The following is a 20,823-nucleotide window of genomic DNA, read 5'->3' as shown; positions in this document are numbered from 1 at the left end:
GTAAAGTATTGGCTGTACTCAGGGGTCAACTAGTGCTTGAGTAGCATAATGTCTTGAGTTTAAGCCTCAGCCCAAATATGGGTGGGGATAGGCAACCTCCCCAATATGCATTTTACTAACTCACTTAGTTGAAAAATAGCCAGAAGGAGCTATAAATTCAATGTTTTGTTTTGTTTTTCTGGCTGTTGTTGAGTCAAAGGAATCATGTGAGGCCCCACCACTAGTCAAGAAGCTCTCCTTAGTTAATGGCTGCCAATAGTGCATGCATGCATGTATGGTACTGAAAACGGGAGCTGGTGCCTCAGCAACTGTTAAGCACCCTACCACTAAGCTACACCGTAGCCTTCTATTTACCCTGAGAGGGACTCTCGCACACTTATTCAGGCTAGCTTTCAACTTGAAATCCTCCTGCCTCAACCTCCTAAGCAGATGGGAATTCAGACCTCTATTACAAGACCCAACTGTAAGTCAAGGCTGGGCATGTAGCTTAGTTTATAGAGTCTACCTAGTATGAATGAGGTCACAGGTTTGCTCCCCAGCAGCAAAGGTGGCTCATCGCCTACAGCTTCAACACTTAGGAGGTGGAGGACCAGGAGAGGAGGACCAGGAGTCCAAGGCCATCCTCTACTATCTGCTGTGTTCCAGGCAAACACGTGGGTAGGAGACTAGTTCAAAAACAGGTCAGGTACTGTGGTGCACATCAGCAAGCTCCTTACTCAGGAGGCAGAAGCAAAAGGATGGCCACAAATTCAAGGCCAGCTGGGGCCACGTAGAAAACCATCATCTCAAAAAATGGAAGAAAGACAAACAAACTTAAAGGGTGAAAGAAAAACTCCGGGAACTCCCAAAGGTAAAGTGGAAAGACAAAGGAAATACTGTCAGAAGTCATGACAGTCATGACAGTCATGGTTCATTCGGCAAGACACTAATGGACTGAAAGGACCAGAAGAAACCAAGACAGTTGATTTGGGGTGGAGACAGCAAGACAGGGTGAGGAAGAATACCCACCCAAGGGAAAAACAGCAAGGAAGGTTTTTATTTAAAACAAAACAAAACAAAACAAAAAAAACCCTGGGCCACACAGTGGTGTCATACATTTTTAAGGGAGGTAGAGGGAGATGGATCTCTGTGAGTTCAAGGCCAGCCTGGTCTACAGAGTGAGTTCCAGGATAGCCAGCACTACACTGAGAAACCCTGTCTTGAAAAAAAAACAACAAAAGAAAAAAAAAAAACCTGAAAAGGCTAAAAAACATAATTTAGTAATTTGATTTTCACGAGAAAAATGGCTATTATAAATGGAAAAAAAAATGCAAGAGGGAAAAAAACAAAATTTGCTGAAGTAAAGAAACAGACAGGAATGTTCAGACTAAAAATAAATAAAAAGTACCCAGCAAAAGAAATGGAAATTGCACCTGTATATAACTTTAAGTTTCAAAAAGTACATTTTATTTAGTTTATAAGCTTGAATGTGTGGGGGTCAGAAGACAACTCTCAGGAGTGGGTTCTTTTCTGCCACCAGAGGAGTTCCAGGACTGAACTCAGGTTGTCAGGCTTGGTTGCAGTACTCTTACCTTCTGAGCCACTCACTGGCCCAATTTTGTAATTTTACAGTACATAAAATACAAACAGGACACTCAGACACATGGTTCTGATTAAGAGTGCTTGCTGCTCTTCCAGAGGCCTGAGTTCAGTTCCCAGCACTCACATCAGGTGGTTTATAACTGCCGTCACTCTGGATACAGTGCATGCTGCCCATAAACACCTACACAACTAACCAATCGTTTTTTTAAAAATTAAAATAAGTGTCTAAAGTAAGAGCTGGCTCAGCAGTTAAGAGCACTTCCTGCTCTTCCAGAGGACCCAGGTTCAACTTCCAGCAACCACATGGCAGTGCACAACCATCTGAAACTCCAGGTACAGAGGATCCAATGCCTTCTGCTAGCCTCCTTGAGCACTACAAACGTGGTGCTATAGGCCTAAATTTTTCACCAAACCTACTTTATTTAGGGTTCTTTTGCCTCTCACCCACTGACCAGAGGTAGGGAGAAAGAAGATTATCAGGTAAAGGAGGTTGTAGACCTTTTTACAAGTAGTTCCTTGGGATGAGTCTACTCTTCGTTGTCCAGATACCAGCAGTCCAGTCCAAAGGCCAACACCAAGCCGCAACATGAATCGGCACGATTCAGAAGATCAGAACAAGTCAGCAGGAGCTGAAAGACTCAGTGGGAGTGCCCCGAGGAGTTCTCTGGAACATTTCTCTCTGTGAAGTCAAGTGCTGAAGCATGAAGATCAGTGCAGCAACGTTGATCCAAAAAGGGATGTCTCGCTGTCCATGGGCTTCTATATATCTCCTCTCCCCAGAGTTCACCCATGGATGTTCTCAGCTGGCCAACTCACGCCCCTTGCACAAGACAGCTCACAGCAAAACATCATGTGCCCTCCTATAAGCCAGCCTCCAGCAAAACATCACATGCCTTCTCACAAGACAGCTTCTAGCAAAACATCCCATGACTCCACTGAGTCTTCAAAGAAAACAGAAACTTCCACTTCATGGTGCATTGACAAATGTGGGCAAAACACCCTTACACATAAAAAAGAAAGAAAGAAAACGTACAGGGCATTTTACTATTTCTAAGTACTAGAGTCTTCCTGAGGGTCTATGACCAGACAGTCACAGGCCTTTGGTCCAGTTAATGATACCAAGCATGAGTTTCTTCTTGTGGGGCAGGGTTTAAAGCCATCCAGGAAGTGGTTGCTTACTCCAATAACATTCATGCCACCGCTGCACCACTGTTGTCCTAGCTTGCCAGGCCAGTTATTCTTGTCGCTTGCAGGGTTCACAACTGGGTAAGACCGTTAATAGCGTGCATAGAACCTTCCAGCACTGGGAAAGCTACCTAGTAGAGATGAAAGTTCTAGGTGGTCAGGGCCCATTCTCTCTTATGCAAATAAGCGACAGGCTTCCTGTCTGCTAAACAAGAACAAAGCCTGAGCAAGTCAAAGTCTGAACCCAGTTTTCTAGTTGCCATGACGCTGCCACTGGATTTCATCAGCAAATGACTGACACACTATTGTATGAGCAGTATCTCTTTCCTACCATTTGATGTTTTGTTTTTAGCGGAAAATAATTGTGTCATAGAAGTGACAATGTTCTTTTACACAGGAAGTCTGTCACACTCTAACTAAAAGGAACATGAGGGAGGGTTTAAACGGGACTTTAAGTAATATCAGCATATTTTCTAAGAGACTTGATAATGTGTTCTAGGGGAAGGGGAAATTACAGTTCTTTGGTTCTAATTATTTTGTAGTCACATGCTTAACACCCCACAGATTGGTTACTTTTATACGTATCCACTGTTTTCCAGTGTCCTGCATGTAAATATGTAACAAGGAATATTACATATTTACAAGGAATTTTAACAATTTACAAGGAATATTAACAGGAAAAAAAAATGTCCTTTGGTTGAATGTTGGTTTGGAAACTAGGGAATCTCCATAAACACATGTTGTATTTCACATTCTTAAAAATCATGTAAAGTTGTGTTCTTTCCCTAACAAGAGAGTATATAAACCACAGATTCTTGAACATCCTGTGCCCATGAGTTGTTCAGTTGGAGGGTTCCCTGTAACCCTCTACTCTTATCCAAGTAATACAAGCTATTGGCATTTGTGATGGTCTGACTAAAAATGACCCCAAAAGCTCATATATTTGAATGCTTAGTCGTCAGGAAGTGGCACTACTTGGTAAGGATTATGAAGTGTGTGGTCTGTTGGGGTAGGTGTGGTTTTGTTGGAGGAAGCGTGTCACTGGGAGTGGGCTTTGAGGTTTCAGAAGCCCAAGCCAGGCCCACTGGCTCTCTTCCTGATGCTTGCAGATACCGCTGTAGAACTCTCAGCTACTTCTCAAACACCATGTCTGCCTGTGTGCTGCCATGTTCCCTGTTACCATGATAATGGACTAAACCTCTGAAACTGTAAGCAAACCCCGATTAAGTGCTTTCTTATGTAAGAAAGCTGTGGTCATATTGTCCCTTCACAGCAACAGAACAGTGGCAAAGACTGTGCTACTCTTGATTTCCAACCAGAATTATGTGGTAAGACACTGTTAATGAGGACACCACACATGCTGGTCATAGAACGTGGAGAAATCAAACTGTAGGCTTCCTCCTCGCTGTTGGCTATAGAACGTGGAGAAATCAAGCTGTAGGCTTCCTCCTCGCTGTCTGGCTTTCATGGTAGGGGAGGTATGATGCATGCTTTTCAGGGGCGCATGAGGGGAGCCATCAATAATTCAACTGTGGACTCTGAATGCTACAATATGGACTTTGGAAGAAAGGTGTACACAGCGGCACAGTGGTGGCATCACTGTTGTGGGGTAAACAATTGCTTTCTGATTGTACTTGTGACGTGCTTCCCAGGAAGGAATTCGTGCCTGATGACACAAACAAGGTGCTAACTCCCCTTTCTATTTAAGTAAATTTAAGTAGCTCATGGCTTAGGAGATTACTATGTTGGTTTGATAAATAGACATGTTGTGCCTGTTAAACTGCTTTCTAAGTATTTCTATCTGTATTGGTTGCTTTGACCAAGACAACTTACAGGAGAAAGATTTATTTGAACTTATGGTCCCAGAGAGTCGTGGTCCATAAAGGTGGGAACAGCCTATCAGCAGGCAGCAGACATGGTGGCTGGAGCTGGGAACTGATCTGAGAGCTTACACCTTGAACCACAGGCGTGAAACACAGAGCAAGCTGGGAATGGAATGAATCGTCGAACTCTTAAGGCCCATCCCCAATGACATACTTCCTCCAATAAGGCCACACTTCCTGTGTCCTCAAATAGCACCAACTAAGGACCAAGTGATGGGGACACCTTTCTCCAGCCACTGTCATGTAGGTACTCAGGGGTTAGTGCTGTTCTCAGTTTTGGTCACAGAAGTTTCTTTTGTAGTGTGCAACAGTAACTACAGAGACTCATAAGGAGACTAAAAACGGCTTAAAGTGCTGAGAAGCAGGAACTGTCGAGTGCTTAGCCCAAAATGGGAAATCTTCATCACTTCCTCCAGGGTTCAGAGAACATCAAAGGGGGCGGAGAGATGGTAAGAGAGGAAGAGGAGGGGCGCTGCGGAGAGATGGTAAGAGAGGAAGAGGAGGGGCGCTGTGGAATGCTGGCTTCTCAGCGTGATGTGGACGCGCGGTCATGGCTCCCAGCAGCTGCAATTATCCACACAAGCTCTGCCTAAGACTTGGCCCCTCACTGCTTGGTGAAGAACAGAGGAGGGGCTCAGGAGGCTCCACCCCTCCATGAGAGCTATTGATAGCGAATGGTGTCTTGGGGTGGGGAGAGGTTTTTTTCCTCCAGCCTGGGAAAGGGAAATAACTCCTCACCTGTGCTTATGAAAACAACCTTAGAGTCCTGGAGACATGGCTCAGAGGTTAAGAATACAAGCACGCTTACTCACGTGCGCATGCGCACACCCACTCGCACGCAATGGTGTGTTGGGGCAAGGGGATTATTGAGAGTGAATATCAAAATGCCTTACTTCGTGATAAGCATGTATAAAATCACAAAAAAGTAGAAATAAGGAAAAGGAAAAGAAACAGGAAAAAAAACGAAATTGACTTGAACAGTAAGGGGAATCAACAGGTGAACACGGACGGGAAGTCCAGAGGTTACTGGCTTCAAGAAAGGTTTGTTTTGGGGCCCAGGTGATCTAAACAAATCCTGGAATCTTGCTTTCCATTGATTGTTCCATTACCTCATCGTTTATTTCCAGAAGTTTGCAGGACCTCACACAGAAAAGACAAACTCTCCGAACTCCCACGTGTCGTGTCGTTGACCTTGGTCGCCCCGACTGAGGTTCTGTGTTCCTTCAAAGCAGTCACGGAGCTCAGAGAAGGGTGTACTGATTGGGTAAGAGTTTATGCTCCTCACCTGTGTGCAACGGTTCAGAAGTTTGAAATAGTGTTAAGAAGAAAGGATAGGGGAATCCTGTAATCTATGTAAAAACAGGGAATGTTGCTAAATAGTTAAATAGGGCATTTAACCTATAGTTTAGTCCCCAGCACATACATCCACGCGTGCGTGTACGCACACACACAGACACAGGTGTGCGGGTAGAGAGACTAGCACTTGAAACCAGACTCATTTTCTGATCCATTAGTCAAACTTTTCTTTAAATCTCACAATATCCAAGGCCATAAAGCCACTCCTCCACCGCAGTGCGAAGGCTCAAGCCCAGGGCCTCAGACAGGTGAGGCAGGGACCGAACTGCTGAATCTATACCTGCACCCTCGGTGTTTGGACACAGGGTCCGTCTCACTGCGTAGCAATGACTTTGAACTCACTGGCCTAAAACATGCAATCCCGTCTCTGCCTGAGATCATCCATCTCCATGCAGGAGCAAGCAGCAAGAACTGGACTTTAGAAAAGGGGCTGTCAGGCTGGCTCCTCACATTGTCAGCTCTCTTGGAAAGGAAAAGAGAAACCAGCCAGCGTCCCACATACCACACCAGGCGCATCCTCCTACTGAGGCTTTCTCTGTCGGAGGCTGAATGTGTTCATCTACAGCGGTCGTCCTGGACCTTTCTAATGCTGAGACCCTTTAACACAGTTCCTCGAGGTGTGCTGACCCCCAACCGTAAAATTATTTTCGTTGCTACTTCAGAATGTGATTTTGCTACTGTTTTGAATCATAATGTAAATACCTGTTTTCCAGTGGTCCAGTAGCGTCTGCCTACTCTGTGCAAGGCTTGGGTTCAGTCCCTAGCGCTTGAAGTGAGGTGGAGGGAGGAATCCTTTCTGGATACGAGGCAATAATGTTACTGTAATTGACATCGATGACTGAAGCAGTGCTGTGTTTTGAACCACCTGGGAGAGCCTGTACATTCTACTTCTTGAGGAAAAAAAAAGATCACTTTTGGATCGAGAGAAGCACTTACGGTATTTAGCAGCTGAACTTAGAGGGTGTCCGTCCCCCAGCTCCAACCCTCCCCAGACCACTGAGGCCTGGTTGGAGTTTGCTCAGAAAACTAAATCTCAGCCTACTGTGGCTCAAGCCTTTAATCCGGCACTAGGGAGGCAGAGCCAGGGGGAGCTCTGTGAGCTTAAGGCCAGCCTGGTGAGTTCCAAGGCAGCCAGAACTACATGGTGAGATCCTGTCTTGAGAAAATTAAAGAAAACTAAATCTCTCTACAGTTTGTCTGTTACATAAAAGACTTACTCATACACTTTGGGCCTTGCCACTGCCTGAGCAGGAAGCTGCATGGCGATAAGGGATGACTAAGGCCTCCCTCTCCTCAGGCTCCTTTTGGGAAAACACGTGAAGGCATGAGAAGCTCAAGCAAAACCGTGCCTTGACTGAGCCAGCCCTGTTTTCACATCATTCTGAAAGGCCCAAGAAGTTGCCTCATATCCACAAAGAAAGGGAGATCCTGTGATTGTGCCGTTCCTGGCTGTATCTGCAGACCTAGGCGACCCCCTTGTGTTTCCTTTCCTTGGTGTCCAGTGGGATGTGCTGGGCCTCACAGCACAGGCTTTAGTACTTGTTCTTAGGTCATTCAGGGAATGACACCTGAAGCCAAGTCGGGAAGCATAAGAAGACCAAAGACAAGCCAGAAAATAAAGGAAAACAATAGAAGGCTGGCAAGTTGCTGGGAAGTAAACTCCCTTCTGATTGCTGCCAGAGTTAAACTGTCTGGTCTATGGCAAACATTGTCACGGAAATCCTTTAGTGAGAAAATGGAAATTTAGTAGAAAAGTCTAAGTGTGCGTGTGTGAAAGCCAGAGGACAACCTAGGGTGCTATTGCTCATGAGCTGTTTATCTTGTTTTTAAGACAGGGTCTCTCGTTGGCCTGGTATGTGTCAAGTGGGCAAGGCTGGGAGCCATAAGCCCCAGGTATCAGGCAGTCTCCATCTTCCCAGCACTGGGATTGCAAACCCTGACACCAACTTAGCTGTTAAATGTGGGCTTTAGGGAATCAAATTCAGGTTCCCATGCTTGAAAAACAAGCACTGTGTGACTTGAATTATCAACCCAGGCGTGGGCCTGAACTGTTTCTTTTATTATTGTGTGGGTTTCTTTTATTATTGCCTGAGTACATGCCTGAGTTCATCTGTGCACCGAGTACATGTAGTGCCTACAAGGTCAGGAGAGCTTTGGGTCCTGAAGTGGAAGTGTCTGGTTTCTTTGAAGACTCAGTGGAGTCACATGATGTTTTGCTGGAGGCTGGCTTGTGAGAGGGCACTCGATGTTTTTGCTGTGAGCTGTCTTGGGCGAGGGGTGTGACTTGGCCAGCTGAGAACACCCATGGGTGGACTCTGAGGAGAGGCGATTCGTAGAAGCCCACGGACAGTGAGACATCCCTTCTTGGATCAACGTTGCTGCACTGATCTTCATGCTTCAGCACTTGACTTCACAGAGAGAACTTCTCGGGGCACTCCAACTGAGTCTTTTAGCTCTTGCTGACTTGTTTATCTTCTGAATCGTGCCGATTCGTGTTGCGGCTTGGTGTTGGCCTTTGGACTGGACTGCTGGTATCTAGACAATGAAGAGTAGACTCAGCCAAGGAACTACTTGTAAAATGGTCTACAACCTCTTTTACCTAATAACCTTCTTTCTCCCCTATCTCTGGTGAGAGGGTGAAAGGGAGGTAGAAGCATTTAGGAACCCTAAATAAAGTTGGTTAGGTGAAAAATTCTAAGCCTACAAGATCCCTTGGAACTGGAGTTACAGATGGTTGTCAGCTACCATGTGAGTGCTGGAAACTGAACCTGTGTCCTCTGGAAGAATTGCCAGTGCTTTTAACCCCGAGCCATCTCTTTAGTCCCCCATTTCTAAGACAAATTTAAGTCTGGGTAGAGGAAACCAAAATCTAGGGTTGGCCATGGGCTGTTGGAACACCCTGCAAGGCTTTCACTGGGAGCTGACCACTTCTGAGAGTTCTGGCCCTTAGGAATAGACTCCCTTGAGAATGGAGTGCCAACCAAGATTAACCTTCTTCTACATTCCTCAGTTTACAAAGAGGGCTGCTCTCCAGTAAGAGGCTTTTGTCTGGCCTTTGGACTTTCTTTCTGCATCTGATGCTCAGGCACCCTCCTGTGCTTGACAGCACCTGACTTTGGGGTTCACAGGGCTCATTTCCTTGCCTAGTCTGTGGAAGAAAGGTCTGTCTAGTGATGTCCTCAGACATTCTGGACTTCCTTGATGATCTGGCTTCCTAAAGAAAATGTGTTTTGGTTTCTAGATTCAAGCTGGAAGTTGCCAGGTGGAGATACACACCAAACCCACAGCTTCTTCATGAGTTCTTCCAAGGGTCAGTTCCTCCCTCTCTTCCTCTTCCTCTTCCTTTTTCTTTCTCACTCTTTTTCATATCTCACGGAACCCAGGCTAGCCTCAAACTTAATATGCAGCCACGGTGACCTTGAACTCCAGATCTCCCTGCCTTCACCTCTCAGGGGTGCACATCATAGCTGGCTTCTTTTCACAGCAATACTTTGTGAACCTTTTCTGACAGCAGTTCAGATTCGAAAGACAGTTGGTATGTCTAAGGTGATGCATGAACTTGTCTTAGGACCTTTTCTGGCTCTTAACTAACCCTATAGCTTACCTCCAGGCTCAATCCTACTGCCTCTAAAACCCAGACAACTCTAGGATGGGCTGCTTTTGCTTTATCCCTTCACTGTTTTGACCTTGACCTCCAGATTCCTCGCAAGTAAGCATGTGCCTCTTTTCCCCCATCTTTGGCTCACCCTGGCTTTGTTTCTAAGTCCCTAGTAACTTTAATGCCCTCCCAGGTCTCCAGGAAGGTAGCTGTCTTCTCTGCTTGATTAACTAGATTTGTCCTAAACTGCCTGATTCATCACCTCACATGCCATACTTCCTGGGCCTGGAGCCACTTGGTGGCTCAGCCAGCAAAGGCATTCCAAAGCTAATCTTTTCACTTGAGGCTGTAGCCTGTATTCACTTAACCTTAATTTCGAAATAAACAGAAAACTTCACATCTGCATTACTAATTTATCGTATATCCCTGTGACGTTTAATATTGTCAAATTGATAAGATCTAGAATCACATAAGCCTCTGGGCATGCGTATGAAATAAACAGATGAAGTGGATTAACAGATGAAGTGGATTAGGATTTAGGCTTCCTAAATCCTATCAGACTAAAAAGGAGAAAGCTCATTATCATTCACTGGTGGCTGCTCCCTACCTGTGGATACAGTGTAACCGGCTGCTTCAAACGCCTGCTGCCTTGACTTCCCTCCAGGGACTCTGTCCCCCCAAACTGTGAGCCAGACTAAACCCTTCCCCATTTAGGCTGCTTTTGTCATGAATTTTGTCCCAGCAACAAGACAAATAACTAATACAGATTACTGTTACTGAGAAGTTGGGCTATTTCTGTAATAAACCTGGTTGCTTATGGTCACATGGTTCTTAGGCCTTCTGAACTGGTTTTTTTGGAGTCCCTAGGGGGTTAGAGATAGAAGAGTTTGCTGCCATGGGCAACCAAAGCCCCCAAGTGCTAAAAGGAAGCTTAATAGGCCATTCTGTCGGGAGCTTGGAAGCTGAGAATCCTGAAAGAAATGTTACATGTGACGCTGGGCCCCTGAGGTTTCACATGGCAAACAATGACTGTTTGGAACTTGGCTAGAGGCCTTTCTGTTGTATTCTGCTTTTAAAAAAAAGAAAAGAGGAGGAAAACAAAACAAAACAAAAATCCATTCTCAAGTTTGGTGTGGTGGAGCACAACTTTAAACTCTGCGCTTAGGAGATAGAGGCGGGCAGATCTCGGCGAGTTCAAGGCCAGCCAAAAGCTAGGTGGTGAGACTGTCTAAAAAGAGGACGAGAGACATCTGTCAGCATCCTGCCCGTGTCCTGAGAACCTGAGTGAAGCTGAATACAGGAATGAGGGACCAATTTCTTTGGTGGAGGAAACTTTCAGATAATACACCATTCAGTCTTTGGCATAGCAACTTCTCAGCGCTCTTCAGGTCTACAGGGAGAGAAAGGAAAGAGAGCCTAAAACCCAAAAGTCCAGCAAGGGAAGCTGTGTGAGCAAGTGTTAAAGTATGGACAGAGAGAACTTGTAACTGTTATGGAGCAATCTTGCTCCTCCTTGGGACAAAAGGTTCCTGAGGGCAAGACTCCACCTATGAAGGTCACCAGCCTGTGCAAGGACAGAAGGGAACTGAGAATGTCACAGAAATCTTTCTCAAAACCAACTGCCTAGAAGGTGATTTTGTTGGTTATCCTTAGGGCTCGCTGACCCACTCCTGGTCCTATGGCAACTTTAGGCAAGAATTTCCCTTCTCTTAGGAAGCTCTGAGTTTCTCACTAATGAGACAATCTCCCACCGAGAGACATTTCCTATCAGATGGGACCACACCCCCTCAACATCCCCTCGAGACCTTGTTTATAGCTCACATGGGCATTTTTTCCCCCTCTTTTGCTCTTTATTTGGTGTTGAATGGTATGACACAGAGTATCTTGAAGCCCATTCTGGTCTTGAACTCACTCTGTGAACAAAAATAATCTTGGACTTCTGACCTTCTTTCCCACCTCCTCCCAGGTGCTTGCTTGGATTACACACATGAGCTACCTTGCTCAGCCTCGTGGGAATTTTTCATTTTTGATGGTAAATCTTAGATTACTTGTATCTTGTTGGTAAACTCAGCCTTTCTACTTCCTGAATCTTTTTTTGCTAATTTATATTTTTCTTGATGATCTGAATTCTTAAATTTATTGGAATAAATGAGGACACAATATCAAAAGGAATTTGGCATCTCAGCATCCTGTTTTAATTTGGCACAATAGCTAGTGTGCCTTTTTTTTTTTTCTTTCTGGCTTATATTTGCCAAAGGCTTTTTATGTTCTGATCTTATCAAAACATAGAACCTAGGTCTACTGCATTTGGTTTTCTATTTGATATTATCTACTTCACTTTATTAATTCCTTCCGTCTACCTTCTTTTGTTTGCTATTCTGTTTCCAGTTTTTTAAGGGTAAAAGCTAACTTCATTTGTTTTTTATTCTTTGTTGTTTTCCAACATCTGGATTTAACATTGCAATTTTCTCCCTAATAAACAATTTTGTTATGTCTGAATTTGGGATGCTTTGTTCTGCTTGTAGTTGATTTCCAGATAATTCTGCTGCCCCTCCCTGTGGGAGAATTAGATTTCCTTACCTCACGCTAGACTTGACCATGTGACTTGCTTTAACCAATAAAACATGAAGGAGCAGGGTGGTGGTGGCTACCCCTGTAATCCGAGCCCTCGGGAGGCAGAGACAGTCAGATCTCTGTGAATCCAAGACAGCCAGGGCTACACAGAGAAACCCTGTCTTGAAAACAAAAACAAACAAAAAACCAAAACCAAAAACGAAGGAAATAAAGTCTCCAGTGGAGTTCCATTATCTTCGATCTCCATCTGAGGGGTAAAATGAAGGGGTTCGCCCATGCACATGGGGTGCCAGAAGTTGATGTTAGGTGTCTTCCTTGGCAGCGCCCCACCTTAAAATTTTTAAAAAACTGGTGTAGTGGCATGCGCCCTTAACCCTCGCATTCAGGGGCAGGTAGGTCTCTGAGTTCCAGGCCAGCCCGGTCTTCATAAAAAGATACAGGACAGCCAGGACCACACAGAGAAACTCTGTCTCAAAATTAATTAATTAATTAATTAATAGAAATTAAAATAAAAGAATGTTAGACAGGGTCTCAGCACAGGCTAGTGTCACACTTACTATGAAGCTGAGTATGACCGTGAGCGCCTCGTGCTGAGTTTTTAAAAACAGAGTGTCACTCTCCTCATCAGTGCTGGAGTTGCGGACACTTGCAAGTGGGTCCTGGGCATCTGAATTCAGGTCCTCATGCTTGCATGGCAGGAATTTTATTGATCTCCCAGGTCTAATTATCTTCCGTTTCTTTCTGCGATACACCAGCATATCCCAGACATGGCTGTTCCTTCAGCCTCCACTCCATGTGATAACGGCAAATGAGCGTGGCAACCGGCATGTGATCTGTCGAATGAGAACTCACTGTTGCATCCAGCAAGATAGCCTGGCAGGTAAAGGTACCCGATGACCTGAGTTTCATCCCTGGGACTGACGGTGACAAAAGGAGAGAACGGACTCCCTCAAGCTCTCCTTTGATCTTCACATACAACCTGGCATGCGCCTACCAATAAATAAATACATGGCCATTACTGCACATTTCTAAAAGAACCTAAAACAAACTAGGATTTCTTTCTGTTTGGGGGCTGGGAGAGTTTTTGGAGACGAAACCAGGTCTTTACTGTACTAGGCAAGTACATTTCTGTCCATACCTCCGGCCTTGCTGTGTAAAGGTCTCTATTTTTTTTTTTAAGCATCTCACTGTGTAGCCAAGGCTGGTTTCTAATGTACGTTCCTCCTGTCTCCTGTTCAATATTGCATTTCTAAAGAATAAGGTGCTGGAGAGATGGCTCAGAAGTCATGAGCACTGCCTGCTCTTTCAGAGGACAAGAGGTCAGTTCCCAGCACCCACAGGGTGACTCACAGCTGTCTGTAACTCCAGTCCCAAGGCATCTCACACCATCTTAAAGCCTCTGTGGGCACTGCATACATGTGGCGCACAGACATACATGCATGCAAAATACCCATGCACATAGAACTAATAAAAAAATAAAAACAAATTAAAAACAAAAGAATGTCTTCCTATACAGTCCAAACAACATTTTCTTATTTTTTATTAATTTTTTAGGTTATCGTACAAAATAATGGGTTTTGTTGTATCTTTTTTTTTCATCTAATGATCTTCAAATATTATCTAATACTTAATACATATTAATATCTTCATTTTGCTCTTAAATGCTTTTTTTGTTTTGTTTTGTTTTGTTTTGAGATGGGGTCTCAGAGATACTGTGTATCTCTGGCTAGCAACTCCCAGAAATCTACCTGCCTCTGCCTTCTGAGCGCTGGGATTAAAGGTGCAATGCCTGACCTCAAATTCTGGTTTCTGCAAACTATGAACAAGGCCACCAAACATTGTTCTCAATTACAGCTTTTCACTATCATTTTGCCTGTACTAGTGCCCTTCTCTGTTGACAGGGTGTCACTCCACAGCCCTGACTGGCCTGGAACTTGCTGTGTAGATGAACACTCAAGGCAGAAAAAGGCAGATCTCTGTGAATCTGAGGCCAGCCTGGTCTACACAGCAAGTGTGGCACCTGTGGCAGGCAATGACCTCAACACCGTTATTGGTGTCAGCTGTTAGATCTTGTTCTCGATACAGTGTAAAGTACACAGCAACATGAATCTGTGTTTTAATCGAAACCACTGAACTTATATGTAACTAAATGCTTAAAAAGAGCTCATTGAAAAGAAATAGAAGATTTAGGGTAACATCTATGTGAGAAAAAGACAAGCCTGAAAGAAGATCCATTCTTTAGGAAAATTAGCCTGCTCTCCTTAGAAGGTCTTCCAATAAATTTTCATATTACTTGATAATCCTTGCTTTAGTCAATAACTGTTTTAGGGGCAGTCAAAATGACATAGGCCTATAAGTTCAGCATTGAGACATAGATGCAGGAGGACCAGGAACTCAAGACTAGCCTCCACTATGCAGCAAATTCAAAGCCACCCTGGGCTACATGAGACTCTGCCTCAAAAACCAAAATCCTGGGTCTGGGCCTGTTGCTCAGTTGGCAGAGTACTTTGCCAGCCTCAGGCTTAACTCTCAGCGCCTCACAGACCAGGCTTGGTAATACCTATCTGTAATCACAGCACTTGGGTGGTGCAGGGAAGAGTATCAGAAGCTCACGGTCAGATTTCAGGCCACATGGACCGTCTCAAAAAATGAAGTAACCAGGACTTAAGAGATGGCTTCGAAGTTAGCACTTGCTGCTCTTCCAGAGGACAGGGGTTCAGTTCTAATGCTCTCAACCCAGGCAGCTCACAGCTGCCTCTAACTCTGGCTCTAAGAAGTCTGATACCTTGATTTGTCCCTATCTCCAGGGACTTAAAGAATGGAGAGCGCAGTTCTCCTTAGCTCCCAGAAAGACTCACCTCTGTTTATCACTCCTCGCAAATGGCCAAAGTGTTTTCACTGGGCTTTGTCGATGAGTCAAGGATGGTGGGTTGGTCTCTGGAAGATAGACATCACAACATAGGGGAAAATCAGGCAAACCACTGTAGATAATATCCACTTTTAGCAGACAGGCTTCTTAGGTGACATACAGAGCGAGTTAGTCACAAGCTGAAGGTGATAGCTCTCTCTTGTAATTGAGACAGAAAAGCCACAGAAAAAGCAGTTTGCTCCCCCCGTCTGTGTTAGGACCACAAGCCTGAGGATACCTGGAGAGAATCCAGGAGCCAGTAGAGGCTGTGGCTACTTCCTAGTTGAGCAATGGGGTATTATTTGGGACAAAACACTGGTCACACAGGTTCCGGAATAAGATGAGATAGAAGAGGAAGCAATGTTTAATGTCTTTTTGGTTTAGTTCTTAATAACAGGAGAGGGTAGGTAGGCAATTGTGCAAGAACACAGGATATGACATCAGGAGACCACTATGAGCCAGCCTCTGCCAACTTCTCAAAACTACATGACCCAAGGAGGACTTACCCATTCAAAACAAAGCCCCAAACAACAAAACAAATAACAACAACAACAAAATCCTCCACACCCCCCTCGGCTATCCATAAGGAGAACACTGTCCTGACATGGTTTGAAGGGAATTTACAGGGAGGTACTAAAAAGAACCACAGAATGTTAAAACATTTCATGTTCAGAAGACACTTGAAACTGTTCAGACTCCATTCTCATTTTGTCTTTTTAAAGTGGGGCATGCTGAGCAAACCCTGCCCCGCTCCACTGCTTGTCAGATCTCCTGCTGTTATTAGGCTTGATGGACAATGGGAACTCCTAACACCATCATGAAGGGTCAGATTTCCCCCTCTTGGCAACCTAGGAACTCAATCATAAGAGATTTTAATTTTTAAGATATCTCTGTGTTAATCCTTTGAGAGTTTCATGCACACTCATTCGCCCCCATTCCTCATCTTCACTTCCCCCAGACCTGCCTCACCTCCACCCCAAATCTTCTATCCTCTTTTTTGTTTGTTTTGTTGTGTTCTCTCTAAATAACGCATGGACTCTTCCTGCTGCCCATATCCTCCTGGGTGTGTGGCTATCCATCGGAGCACAATCAACACACCAGGGCTCACCTTAAGCCAGCTGGCATTCTAGTGTGGAAAGGAAAATGGTTCACAAGCAGTACCAGCTGAGGAGCTGGTGGCTTCTGAGCGAGGGAGAGTCTGCTTTCTTTAGGGTGACCCCTGGTGAGTTCAGAAGACACTGTTTCACTCTGGTCCTCCCTGACCTCTCGTTCTTACAATCTTCTTCCTAGATAGTCCCGAGCCTTATATCCCACTTGAGCTTGAGCACTCTCCTGACACTTATTCTTTGCACTTTGACCAGTCGTAAGTTTCTCTGTTAACAAATGTAAGTTTCTCTGTTAACAAATGTTAACGGTTCAAGGCAGCTGCTCTGACGAGGTCTGAGTGCTGCACTGATCTACAGAAAGAGCTGAAATTAAGGGACAGTTTCATACTATGTCCATATAGTAGAAAGTAGTGTGTGTTTCCTTCTGTAGCTGGGCCTGAAATCCAATCAGAGAGTGGTTGGTTACCCCTGTATTATTTGTGCCATTATTGTACATATCTTGTTACACACAGGTCATTGTTGTGGTTCATGGAATTCTCAGCTGGGTAAGACTTGATGACTTCCCCTTATAATAGCTTACATAGCGTTTTCCAGTATGATGAAAGCTAGTCAGCAGGGAGGGAGCTTCCTGGTCAAGTTCAACGTGATTTTTCCATATCCTGTAAGCAATGTGTCTCATGTCTCCAGCAATGGGATCTTAGTATCATTTTTTTATTTTTTGTGGACAACCAAGAGCCATGGCAAGAGCCTTCATTGTTTTGGGGGTCTCCAAGATGCCTCTGTCCAAGAACTCAAGGAAAGATATTCCAACCCTAGTACTGTGCTTTTGTTTTGTTGTTGTTGTTGTTGTTTTTTAGCAACTTATGGCTGCTGGGAGGAGCATAGCCCACCCTGCACAGTTTAACACCACTTAAATTCTATCGTGTGAACATAAAATTGTAGGCTTCCATGTGATCTTTCCAAATAGTCATCCCTTCTCTCCCCCTCCTCTGCTTCACCCTCCTACGCATCTCCTCACTGAAACCTTTGCCCACACTTTCCCTTCATATCACCTATTCTGTTATTTTGTCTTCGTTTATTTATGTGTGCAGACACGGCAGGGGGAACATTCTGGTGTCACAGTGAGTGGTGGAGGTCAGTGGACAACTTGCAGGACTCAGTCCTCTCCTGCCACATGGATCCTGGTTCTGAGACTCAGGTTGTCAAGGCTGGGTAGGAAGCCCCTTTTACCCACTGAGCCATCGGGCCCTCACAAGAGAATTAAAAAAAATAATAATAATAATGATGTGAACATGAAGGTTTCGAAATAATGGGCTATTTTTTTGTTTTTTTTCTTTTTGTTTGGGTTTTGATATGTAGCCCAGGCTGGCTTCTGCCTCCCACATTCTGGAATTGCAGGCATGAGCCACCACACCCAGCCCTGTTGTTTTGTTTTTAATGTAGTGCTAGGGTGAAATCCAGGGCCTTTTGCATAGTTACCATGCATTGCTTTTCCTCCTGTCACATCCCTTCCCCCTTGTTTTTATTTAGCCTGGGAGAGAAGAATCGCCTGTCTCCTTTCCTAGGCTGGACTCGAACCTGTGGCTGTCTGCCTAACACAGTCCCATGGCAGAAGGAATGCTAACGTTCTCCGGAGCCTCTGGATGGAGTGCTGAGGAGTGGTGCCCAGACTGTCCCCTCTGGATGGCAACAGTGGCACTGAGTGCTAACTGAACCTAACTGAACTTGAACACGCCAGCACTCCCGGTAGTGTAAGCTTGGTGTAACTAATACTAAGTCCTCTCTTAGCAACACAGGCCGCATGCAGGGAAGCCTTCGGTCCCCTGGGTGCCACTCAGGAGGTGGTGTAGAGCACAGCACGCTGGAGAAAAGGCCCATGCTCACCCCTCCTTTGGTCATTCACACACAGGTCCATGTTAGGGCACGGGGGGCGAGGGTCCAGTTTCATAACTGTCATCTGGAAAGTAACCACGCCCCTCCCAGGACTTTCCTGTTCAAAATACAAAGCTTTTTTTCCCCTCCCACCCTTCTGAGATGAGATTCCGATTCTATTTATAGAAGACATGTGCTCCTTTAAAAAAAAAAAAAAAAAAAAACTATAGTCTAAGATTCGATGAGCCTCTACGTGCTGTCAAAGCTGAACCTTTGCCCTGAATAGCAGCTGAAGTTTGGGCGGAAGGGATGTGTTCGCTTGGGAATCCTGTCCTACAATGAGGGCAGAGCGAACATAACACAGCTTTCATTCCTCTAAGGGAACAGCCCAGTGAAGGCTCACATAGAGCAAAGCTCTGGACAGAGTGAGAGGACAGACGAAGAAGACCTGGTCATGCTTACAACGCCTGCAATCCCAGCACCAGGGAAGGCCAGAGGATCAGGAGTTCAAGGTCATCCTTGGCTACCAGCAAGTTTAAGGCCAGCCTGGGGTACACGAGACCCTGTTTCAACAAAAACAAAAAAGGAGAATCTATGCGGTGTCCTCACCCTCCTTCCGTGTGTGTGTGTGTGTGTGTGTGTGTATCACCGTATGCTTGTGACATCCATTCTCTTCTATCATTGGGTCCTAGAGAACAAACTCCTCTGGTCAGGCTTGGTGGCAATCACCTTTACTCACTGGGCCCCCCCCCCCCCCGCCCCAGCGTGCTTTAGCACAACACGGAGAAGTTATGTCACGAACGCCAAATACTCCTCAGGTATTTCTGTATCTCATGCAAGCCTCTGAGGAAAGTATTCTTGTTATCCCCGTCTTCAGACTGTGAGCCTCAAATAGCATGGAACCTGCCTAGTGTTGCCCGGTGCCCCCCAACCTTTGGCGGGGCTACGCTTCCCCCAGGAGCCCCCGCAGGCTGTTTTCTCCCTGGGAACAGCTTGGACTTACCTCTCTTGCCTCAAAACTGTGGGGATCCGAAGATCTCAGCTTGGGGTGGTGTGGTTCAATGGTAGAGTGGCCCCCAGCACTCACAAGACCTGGGTCCCTCCATCCACCCACAGCACCACACACACACACACACACACACACACACACACACACGAAAGAGAGAAAGAGAGAGAGAGAGAGCTGTGACTCTTCACAAAATACTTCCCTTTGTTGACTCTGAGCTCACTTCTCTGGACTTCTTAGGGCTTCATTTTCTGTCACTTTTTTTTTTTTAAAGTTCATGGTAATTCCCCAATCCAACCCACCGGGCTTGCCAGCGCCTGCCTGCCACTGCCTTGACTGTGACTGCCCTCCTGCCCACATCTTGACCTCCCGCCTGTGTCAGAGGCCAGCTCAGCGCTCACCAGATCTATTCGTTCCTCTCTCCTCTTCCTCTGTGGTTAGGCGTGGCCCCTTGGCTGAGTTCCGAACAAGGACTGTGTGGTCCCCTGCCCCGCAGAGCACACTCATTTTCTGTAAGCCACATGAGCATTGCCAGAGGTGGGTGCCGAGGCCCCAGAGCAGCGCCAGTGGAAAATCCACCCCACGCGGACTGGAAAGGCGGAAAAAAACCTGTGTGTGCTGGATGCCCAAGCTGGAGGGGTCCTCTGCTGCATCAGCCGGCTTCGATGTCAGACACTGATCACCAATAAACTTCCCCTGCTCCATGACCTCTGCCACACCCTTCCTCAACCCTCTCAGCACCTTCCTGGCCTCAGCTCCGCTTTTCTAGTCCTTAGTTCTGTGGCAGCGGCACTGGGGTGGGGGGAGGGTAAGGGAGTGGGGGTCGGCTGAGGTCCCCTTTCTGCCTGTGCTCAGCCCTCCCAGATAAGCATCCCAACCAGCTGTTCTGAAGTGAATGACCAAATAACACCTCAGGCCAGGCTTCGCCGAGAACTGGCTAAAAACCTCCCACACAGCTACTTCGGCCACATCTCAGCTTTTCAGTCTTCCCCTTCTCCTTCCACTCCCCTTTCGCTTCTGTCTTAGCTGTCGGTTTCCAGGGAGAAAAACAGCCACAGTGAAAACAGCTCTCCTCTTGCTACACAACCGGCCTCATCAGGGAGCCTGTGCTTCTCCGGCATATCCGTCTGTCCGGCCATGGTCTTCTCTCTTCTCTGCAGCATGTTTAATGTTTAATTTGCTTTAAATCTTTTGAAATGTATGGATGTTGGGTGTGGGTGTGCATGCTTGTAATTCTGGTATTCGTGAGACAGGAGCATTGTGAGTTTGAGGCCCAGCCTGGGTTACACAATGAGACTCTGTCTCAAAAAATAAATAAACAAAAATCAAGTGAAGACGATAAAATGCACACATACTTTAGATGTACTGAAGAAGAGCATTCTTGAGTGAGTCGCTGGTGAACTTTTGCGTGAGTGTGCACCTGGACTACTGGGACCAGACAAAGATGTAGAGAGCTGTCGTCACCCTGAGTGAACACCTATGTCCTACATAGGGAAAGACCCGGACAGGCCTGGCCAAGAGAATACGGTAGGTCATTTGTTCCATGTTTTAAATCTCTCTTTGTCTTCTTTCTCTTTCCTGTGTAGGTGTGTGGGGAGTGGTGGTGAACACAGATGTACAAATGAATCGTGTACGGGTGTGTCGGAGGGCAAATGATGTTCTAATTAGCTTTCTTTTTTTAATCTATTTAAATTTTTATTTTATGTGCATTAGCTTGAATGTGTCAGACCCCTTGGAATTGGTGTCACAGTTGT

At 45.6% G+C, this 20,823-nt stretch overlaps 1 long non-coding RNA gene across 2 annotated transcripts; it reads right to left on the bottom strand.

Moving 5' to 3' along the window:
• Nucleotides 1-8,054: 8,054 nt before the first annotated feature.
• Nucleotides 8,055-19,778, bottom strand: LOC132654507 (uncharacterized). 2 transcript variants are annotated; one of them, XR_009592141.1, is made up of 4 exons: nt 19,067-19,778; nt 15,036-15,114; nt 12,735-13,010; nt 8,055-8,540 (listed from the first exon to the last, which is right to left on the bottom strand). It is a non-coding gene; the product is annotated as an uncharacterized LOC132654507 (long non-coding RNA). The 2 variants fall into 2 exon arrangements; XR_009592142.1 differs by lacking the exon at nt 19,067-19,778 and having other exon boundaries at nt 15,036-15,196.
• Between the last annotated feature and the right edge of the window lie 1,045 nt (nt 19,779-20,823).

This window comes from Meriones unguiculatus, chromosome 6 (genome assembly GCF_030254825.1).
Source record: "Meriones unguiculatus strain TT.TT164.6M chromosome 6, Bangor_MerUng_6.1, whole genome shotgun sequence".
NCBI classification, from domain to species: domain Eukaryota; kingdom Metazoa; phylum Chordata; class Mammalia; order Rodentia; family Muridae; genus Meriones; species Meriones unguiculatus.
Note: the sequence above shows the minus strand (reverse complement) of the source record. Positions and strands in the feature narration are given on the sequence as shown.